We start from the raw sequence: 10,000 nt of genomic DNA on the forward strand, positions 1-10,000 counted from the left end.
TCAAGCAAATACCAAAAACAAAAAAATTCAATCTAGGATACAGAAGTTTCAAAAATTATAAACTTTTGTAATATTATACATCGACGACTTCAGTATTAATTTTAAAGAATACGCTACGGCAGATTTTGACAGGACTCAGTAATTAAGTATGAGTTTAGGATGTATAAATTATCACTCAATGATCATCATCCGAGATTTCTAATTAGAGGTTTAGCTACAACATGCGTAAATACCGATGTGCATAACAAAGAAACACTTCGTATAAAACTTTATTAAATAAGTAGGATAGTACGCGCACTCTCATTGGCCAATAGGTGTGTTTAGATGAGAGTATTGAAACACGGCTGTGACATCACACGAATTTTAAATGGTTATGTTGTCAGACGCGCGTTTTGATTGGTTGGACGGAAATATGAGCTTGTATCAAGAAAATCTGTTTCAATCTAGAAGTAAAAGAAGCAGCATTTCCCTTCATTTGTCGAATTATCTTTCAGAAATATTTTATAAAAGCAATGGAGGATTTTTTTCCGTGTTTCCACAGCCTCATCTAAACACTCGAGGAAGTTGGGAGAATTCTCGTCAGTTATGCAAACCCTCGACTGCGGTTTGCATAACTGTTTCGAATTCTCCCAACTCCCCCTCGTGTTCAGATGAGGCTATGGAAACACGGAAAACATCCTCTATTGCTTAAATAGAAATGAATTTTGGTAGTTGTGGCTAAAACAAAAAGCCGAAAGGAAGAAATTTAAAATGTAATGGTTGTATAGCTTTGCCGGATCAGTCAAGAAACAACCTTGCTCTAAATCCATGGTGATCATGCTTAAAAAAAAAACATCTTAATTGAGCGTCAAGTTACGCTGAAAAGCCGAAAATAGTATTTCCGAGAATTTTTTTTTTTTTCATACTTCTCGGGGAAGGGGGATGCGCAAAAACGTATAAACTATTGTAAATCTCCTAAGAACATTATCATTGACCAAAAAAAGTCTTGAAGAATGATTCTAATGTTTACTTCAACAGTAGAAACTTTGTGATTGTTATCGCGTTTATCGCGTTCGAGCGAAGCGAGACGCTTACTAATGGTGTCGATTTGAGCATTTTCATGAGACTGATTACTCGCCTCGATTTTATGCGGGAAGCCTTGTGCCAACGCGTCGTGACGTAATGGACAAAATATCGCAGGCTCAGAACATGTGCTCGATTTTCTAGGGTTAACCTGCGCTGCCTGCGACTTAGCTTGGAGCGCTTTTTTTTTAGTTTTTCTCCACGAGTGAAATTGTGTTTATTTATTGATATTTAACAAGTTTGTCTCTTTCGCAGCCGTTTTTGGCGATGTCACGCAACGCTCCCACCAAAGAAACTGCTGCACACATTCAAGCCAAATTTCTTTTCTATTGTCCATTGTGTTAACGGTCTGTTAAAACAACAAAAAAGGCAAGCAAGTTAAGGGTGACGAAAATCATTCATTGCGATTTCTGGCAGCCCAATGTAGGTATTTAGATTGAAACGCCGAAAAAATCTCGACCGCCCAACAAAGAGTACTTATTTTCGGCAGCAATAGTATCCACATATTTGCAACAGTATATAGTACTAGAAACTATTTGGGCATTTTAAACAGAGTTAACTGGAGAGAGTGTTGTGCATTTGCCGGGTTACTGGCCGCAGATTGAATCTGTGTTTTGACCAAAGCAAAACGCCATCTACCGTAACAGAAAGCCTTACTATTACCTATCTTTTTAACAGCCGCGGTCAGATTTTGAGTACACTTTTGTTTGCTTCGGTTTCAGCTCTGTTTACATAGTTACATAGTGGCAGTTAAGAATAGAGGAAAATAATAAAAATATTGAATAATGTCCTTATATTTACATCGGTTCATTATTTTAGTTAACAAGGTCACTTTGAAAATACAAAGAACAGACCTGCATTTTTGTGATGATCAAGCGCATTGATGAAACTAGAGGTGTTATTTGGTCGAATCGCACGATACAGTTCCAGAAAATGGAAAGCCTACCCTGGTCAGTAGTATCGATTCTCAAACCTCTGCTAACATATATTAGTTGGATCAATAGAACATGTAAATGTGACGATAAACTAAAAACCCAACACAACAAACAAAGAAACAATAGATTAAATTGGCATTTGATGCAAGACTACTATCCTCCGTAAAAATGTAAAACAATTAACGGATCTGACTATCGAAAGTAAGGCAGCTCAAACATACTCCCTAATCTGTGATTACTGCTAGTTTCTAGATATAAGTAATTTCAAAGTTGAGGAGAAGGGTAAGAGGACACTTGTTCAGGCTTATGAAAATCTGTTTGCATCTGATTAGGGTCATTCCTGGACATGCTCAGTGAGTATTTCCTTACTTTGTAGAGACAGGCAGTTTCCGCTGCCCGGATTCCCGCAAGTTGGATAATGTGCCATGAAGCCTGAATCTGACACAGAGGAATCAGTAACGAATCGAACGAGTAGATTTCAATGGCAACTAGATTGTCACTGACTGATAAGTAAACGCCCTATTCGCTCTAAATCAAATGCAGGCTATTGGGGAAAGTGAGGAGGCGAAAGAGGCAGCAGATATTCTTCTCTCTATTCAACAAATATACTGAAAGTAGTATATAATGGCAGCTGTGCAGTCGATCTTGTGTTCTGTTCTCGTCGTTGCTGCGCATTGATTCTTGGATCAAGTTAGAAAGTTGCCGAAATTTGTTTGTTTACATCCTATACTTGCTACAAGTTCACTATTTGTACATTCAATGTGCTGTTAAAAAAAAGGTTCGAGAGAATTTTAGTTGGCCTTCATGGCAAGCGTTTCTGTGTTTTTTATTTCTTTTCTTTTTTTCTTAAGCAAGGAACAACGCTTGATGATTTGTCCATTATCCTTCTTCGAGTTTTATTAGTTCAGTGCAAGTTTCATGGAAACTGTAATTCAGATTGAGTTTCACTTGAGTTATTCAGAAAACTCTGTTTGTAAGTTCTTCCACATACGATGTTCGTTTGATATTTCTTCAAGGGCAAAGAAAACTATTAAAGTAAATTAAAAAAAAGAAACATTGAGTTGCTGAAGTGCTCGCCTCTCTTTACCACTCAAGAAACATACTTAAGACTTACTTCAAATCAAAGTACGAAAAAAGACAAATATGATTGCAGATTTATTTTACAATGAATGGAAATGAGGTGCATGAAAACCATAACCACAAAAAAAGACTATGGTTGTAGATTTCAAATTTGCGAACGCGACCTTCAAAATATTAAAACGTCGAGTCTATAATAGTTGAAAAGGTTCTAAATTTGTTTTTCTGTCCTGCAATCGTCTTTTAGTTTTTCCGATATAAAAATTATTGCAGTCCCAACAGGCAGCTTAATATACAATCTTTGACATTTGGCCACGGATAAGTTTATCTTTGTACGGAAAGAAGATTTAATGCGACGAGTGCTTTGAAAAATCACTGTAAGGTCAACGCACGCATAGAATTTATTTATACACATCATTTGTTTACTAACGATTTTGCTTTGAAGCCCTAAATATTAAAGCGGTAAAACTAAGAATATTTTCTTCTTGGGAACTGTGATTGTTAGGGTCAATAGTTTGTTTTGTAGCTTTTGAAAGACATCATTCATGTTATAATTAACAGCACCTCTGGGGTAACCGTTTTGTGATAGCAACTTTTTAAGTGCATCCAAAGACGATTGGTAATAAATAGTTTTAAAGCGTTTTTGAGAAGGGACTACCATGATAATTAAACTAGTAAAATTAAATAAAGCTATAATTGATTCATTCATTTGTAACAAACGAGACGACGAGAAAATCAGATTTACTTTGTGTTTTCGAGGTGTGAACGAATCAGAATTTTGTGTAAAGACCAGTGAAAGTTTTATTTCGATAAATTGATGTTGAAAAAAGAACGATTACGACGTTTGATAAGTACATCAAGAAACGGAATCACATTATTTTCTTCAAACTCTATAGCAATTTTGATGTTTGCATGGCAGCTATAGATACTGTAGAAATTGAGTAACATGCATTGATTTTTACTGTCGAACAGAGGGAAAATATCATCAACGTATCGAAACCAAATAGTGATAACTTGATTTAGTATATAGTAAAACAGTGGACAGCTGCGTTAAACGCCCCACTGATTGACTATTCAAACTCCGGATATCCTTTGCTATTGACCCCCGAGCTCCACTTCGGTGAATAATTGATAAATAGCTAATGCCAGGAGGTTTCTGTAGGTAGAATCATAAAACAGCGGTAAGGGCCAATAGGCGGTCCTAGTACAACTTTTAAGAAACAAGTGCAATTTTGGCAGGTAAAGTATCACGGTGGCAGCTTCATTGGCATTTGCTGAGAAACCAAGGCCTGTGTCCTTCATCTGGTAGGTAACAATCCACACTTAAATAATGTCAAGGCCCTGCGTTATGAGAAATATGTGCCGGGAAAATTCGAGATTGCTTGCAGACTAGGGCTATCCTCATCTCAAAGATAACCCTCTGCTAAACGTTGTCAACACAGACACGCGCGTCCATACGCTGGGCAAGACACTAAACTGCAGGGAGTTACACGAAGTACATACTTTCAACAGGAACACCCAAGGATCTGTTTGAAAGCTACTTACAAATGTAATTTCTGACTGTTGAGCGTGCGAATAAGACAGAAATTGATATTTCTGCGGCACGGGAACAGAAGGGTCTGGGTCTCGATTGGTGCGAGGCATGACGGGTATCAGGTTGTCTATAATGTGCTCGTTCATCACGTGGTGAGCCATTCTAGGCCTGCATCAGGCCGTGTAACTTTTGTTTCTTTTAATGAATTGTTATTGTTTTGTAACTAGAGACGCTTTAAACCCCGGGGGGATCGTGGCACCGCATTGGTTCGGGGAATACGTTTCCAGTTTTTGTCCCTAACGGGGATTTTGGGTTTTCGTATCAGGCGGTGTCACGGGGAATCGCTTTCCTGTAGTTAGTGGTTGTTACAGTTTCGCATGAAGGTGGTTCATGCCTGCTGCTGGTATGAGGCCAAAAGAAACCAAAATAAACCTATAATGGTTGCATTTGTCTGTGTAGTGAAGTTGAAATCTAATAAATTCAAGTTGAAGTTATTCAAAAGAGTATAGAGAGTTTGCAGCTTATCTCTAGAGACACCGATAACTATGCTGCAATATACAATTGCTGGTGGACGAGCAAAAGAAGCTAATGAGAGATCTTTTGTTTTCGTCCATCAACATGGCCGCGATGACGTCACGTGAAAACCTCCTATTTATCGTTCTAAAATCGCGACTAGCAAATTAACCAGTGATCGATTGTGAATTCTAGTTACGGTTTGGTTAACTACATTTTTCACGAACTCATGTGAAGAAAATAGCGCTCGTTAACATTTAAACTTTCATTTTACGGTTCGGTTTACAACACTTTTCACGAGTTCGTGGGATGAAAATAGCACTCGTTTACTGATTACGCCTAAGCGCTCGTTTCAGTGATTAGGCCTGAGCACTCCTTTGTCATTTTAGCTTTCAATTTACGGTTCGGTTACTGATCCTCATAACAAATTGGATAAAATGCAAAGATAAATGACAGATAATTGGCATGCCAGTAAATTTTTTTCGGGCAGGCATCATTGTCGAAAACAATTCTTTCATTGAAAACAACGCTTAAAATTCTTACTTCAAAAAAGTATCAAAATCAAGAAAGTATCGTCAACTAATAGTGGAAATTTAGTCGTGATAAAAAGGAACAACAAAAGTTTGTTCACAGTTCATCGTCGCTACCTATGAGGGGCAGGATTCTCTTGATTTTTTTTTACTGGAATTGCGGCATGGTCGATAAGGTAGCCAGCATCGGCAGCAGTAAGGGTGAACTGGCAGTTGTCAAAAACAGCTCCAGTGAACAAATTTTTTCCTCCATTTTTATCTTGCTGTGGAACAGTTCTTGGCGTAGGTATTTGGCTTTCAAGAACAGGTTTATTACGTGCTTCACATGAATCGAAGTAGCTGCTGAGTTTCAAGGACATGTCCTTTTGCTGCTCTGTGGACGTACTGGTACGTACGTACGCACTCTAAAGAATTTGTTTCTTTGTCCAGCACGTCCAATGAACTATAGAAATGCATTTTGGTTGTTGAGGTTAAAACAAAAAGCCGAGAGGAAGAAACATCAGTCCAGAAACAACCTTGCTCTAAATCCACGGTGATCATGTTAAAAAAGTAACCATCTTAAGTGAGTGTCAAGTTACGCTGAAAAGCCGAAAATAGTATTTCGGAGAATTTTTTTTTCATATTTTTCGGGAAAAGGGGATGGGTAAAAAGGTATAAACTATTGTAAATTTCTTAAGAACATTATCATTGACCAAAAAAAGACTTGAAGAATGATTCTAATATTTTTGATTGAATGTTTTCTCAGGATTGCACCTAATCTAAGATGCACGCAGATATTTATAAGCGTCATGCAGTAGTGTCCCGTTAAGCCTAAGCATTACGTTATTTCAAATTAACAGTAAGAAAGAAGTTTACAGTAAAATTTGAAATAGGACGACCTTGAGGTTATCCCTATAATGGTCTCCTGGGCGATCGAATTTTTCACGTATGTAAAAAGAAATTTCTACTTATAAAATTCCTGCTTACAAATTAAGAATATTAAAAATAGTTAAAAATAGTAAAGCGTGCTCGTGTGTCTTTAGGATTTGCATTCACTTAAAAATTAATAAATATTCATAAGTGTTTTCAGGCGGCTTTTGAAGCCTTTTACACTAGTTGCTCTTTCAAATACATGGTTAGGTAAGTTGTTCCAAGGCTTTGTGATTCTTTCGAAGACGGAATACTTAAAGCAATTCACCTTAGCTGATTTCGTTTGGATCTTGTATTGATGGTTGGCTCTTAGTTGTTTTACTCCTACATGGCTTAAAATAGTCATTAAAATCTAAGCCATTTACGCCGAAAACAATCTTGTAGCATTCAATCAACGACAAATACTCTCTTCTATGTTCTAAAGAGTTCCAGTTTAACATTTTAAAACGCTCTTCGTAAGGCATCTCGCGAGGTCTTTGTCCTAAGGCAATTCGTGATGCACTACGTTCAATTTTTTCGATAGATGAAATGTCTTTTACCTAACATGGAGCCCATACCGGACATGCATGTTCTAAAATTGGTCTTAATAGTTACTTATATAGCATAGAGAAAATTACAATGTTATTGCGACTAACTGTGCGTTTTAACAAGCCTAATACTCTATTTGCTTTGTTTACCGTAAGATCTACATGATACGACCAAGTAAGGTCACTTGACATGTTAACACCCAGATCCTAATATGAATATACAGATTTTAATAACGTGTTAGATGGGTAATATGAGTGTTTGGTTTTGTTCTTCTTGTGCGTTATTCTCATTACTTCACACTTCTTTGTATTAAATTTGACTTGCCAGTCCGTTGCCCATCTGTCCAAAGAATCCAAATCAGACTGTAAGATAGTAATATCGCTTGGGTTGGTTAGTTCCAGGTAAATCTCTTTGTGTCGTCAGCAAATAACTTTATAGTCGATTTAACATCTTCTTGTATATCGTTGACGCAGATCAGAAATAAGATAGGCCCTAAAATGGTGCCTTGTGGAACTCCCGAAGTGACTGGAGACCAATCAGAATGGATGCCGGGTATTACGACTCTTTGTTTTCCGTTTGCCAGAAAGTTCCTTAACCATCGGAGAAGCGATCCGCTAATACCATATCGATTTAACTTCAGAAGTAAACGCTCATGAGCTACGCTGTCAAATGACTTAGCTAGGTCTAGGAAAATTGCATCCGTAGCTTTGGAGTTGTTTCTTGATACTGCCCAGTCATTGTAGCAGCTAAAATAGCCAAACTGGTTTTCATTTAAAACTTGATGGTGTAACCAGAATGCTGATATTCTCGAACATATGATTTTCTCGGCTACTTTGCAGATAATACTCGTTAAGGAGATTTGGCGGTAATTCTCTTTCTGGTATTTGTAACCTTTCTTATAGATTGGTGTTATGTTTGCAATTTTTCAATTCACTGGTAGTAAACCAGAGGAAAAGGACTTGATGAACATTTTACATAACGAGGTAGACAATTGTGGTGCGCATTCTTTCAGGATGCGAGGTGAGACATGTCAGGCCCTGGGGACTTATCATGTATATTAAGTGCCTTCAGGTGTTTTTCTACTTCATTTGCAGTACAATAGATATTGCATAATCCATCGTTTCCTCTGTTTTCGAAGTGAGGTAGATCATTTTCTTCTTGGGTAAATACAGATGAAAAATACAGTTTCATTCGCTGTGCAATACTTTGGTCGCCGGTGATTTCCTCTTCTCCTTCTTTTAGCAAAACTTTTGTCCCCTTGCGTTTGAATTTATGTAATTCCAGAACGGTTTTGGGTTGTTGTCGAATTTCAGATTTTTTGCAAGGTCTTTAAGGGATTGCCATTTCGCAGAGATACATTTATTTTTCAAGGAATCGTTCAAGGCTTTGTAAGCAGTCCATGTTTCTACCCTTACTAATCTTTTTGCTTTTTTTGATAATTTTAGCGTTTATCTTTGAGTTTTTCTCCCCGTGTAAAATTGTGTATTTATTGATATTTAGCAACAAGTTAGTTTGTTTCGGAGCCGCTTTTTTCGCTCTTCCCAAAGAAACGGCTGCTCACATTCGAGCCTAAAACAACAAAAAAGGTAAGCCAATAAAGTGCGACGAAAACCATTCATCGCGATTTCTAGCAGCCCCATGTAGATATTTAAATTAAAACGCCGAAAAAATCTCGACCGCCCAAGAAAAAGCATTATTTTCGGCGGCCATAGTCCCCGATTATTTGCGACAGTATATAGTATTAGAAACTGTTGGGCATTTGCCGGGTTACTGACCGCAGACCGACTCTGTGTTTTGACCAAGGCAGAACCTCATCTACCGTAACAGAAAGCCTTACAATTACCTATCTTTTAAACAGACGCGGTCAAATTTTGAGTACACTTTTGTTTGCTTCGGTTTTCAGCTCTCTTTACATAGCTACATAGTGGCAGTTTAGAATACGTGAAATTGCGAGTACAGGAAAAAATTGACTTTTAAGATAATAAAAATACTGAATAATGCCATTATATTTACATCCTTTCATTCTTTCGGTTAACGCTGTCCCTTTGAAAAGACAAACAACAGACCTGCATTTTTGTGGTGATCCAGCGCATTCATAAAACGAGAGATATTATTGGGCGAGTCGCACGGCACAGTTTCAGAAAATGGAACTGTAGCTGTGATTGGCTCAATCCGAGAAAGGAATCTGGTTTCAATGTAAGCACCCGTTTATTTCGTGGGAGCATTGCGTGACATCGCCAAAATGGTTCAGAAGGAGACTAGCCACAAGTATGATTAATGCTATTTGTCAAAACTTCGGAAAGCTGTGTAGTGCTGTTTTTTTAATTTAATTATTTATTTATTATTTTAGGAAACTGACGTTGCATTTCGTCCTTGGTTCGTACGCAATTGCTAATCGATATAACAATTCTTTTGTCTTGAGCCATTTTAGTCCGGTAAATAAAAGTGTACCTTGGTCAATAGTATCTATTCTCAAACCTCTGCTAGCAGATAATAGTTGGTTCAATAGGACATGAAAATGTGACGATAACCTTAAAACCCAACACAACCTCCACGCAGCAAACAGAAAAACAAACAAACATCAATATGTTTCTGTTATGCATCTAAGTTAAATTGGCATTTGATGCTGGGCTATCCTCAGTAAAAATGTAAGATAATTCATAGATCTGAATATCTCAACAAAAGGAAGGCAGCTGAAAAAAAAATTCCTAATCATTACCAGAAATTCGAGTCATATTGCGTCACGAATACAGCATGTCAATCAAATGGAACAGAAAAAATGGCTGCCCGATGTTATAAAGAAATGTATGGGATCTAAAATAAAATATCAATTTTTGGCAGTTCAAATAAATTAAATTCGATGTGCCGACCTTTCCCTGATAAATAATATGCAACTACACTACGAATAGAAG

General features: G+C 37.3%; 1 protein-coding gene across 1 annotated transcript in view; it reads right to left on the reverse strand.

Annotated features, from left to right (window-relative positions):
- Window positions 1-10,000, reverse strand: part of LOC137983385 (bone morphogenetic protein 1-like) — a 24,234-nt gene that overhangs the window by 528 nt on the left and 13,706 nt on the right. The gene's annotated exons all lie outside the window — the stretch shown is intronic.

This window comes from Montipora foliosa, chromosome 13 (assembly GCF_036669935.1).
Source record: "Montipora foliosa isolate CH-2021 chromosome 13, ASM3666993v2, whole genome shotgun sequence".
Taxonomy (NCBI): Eukaryota; Metazoa; Cnidaria; class Anthozoa; order Scleractinia; family Acroporidae; genus Montipora; species Montipora foliosa.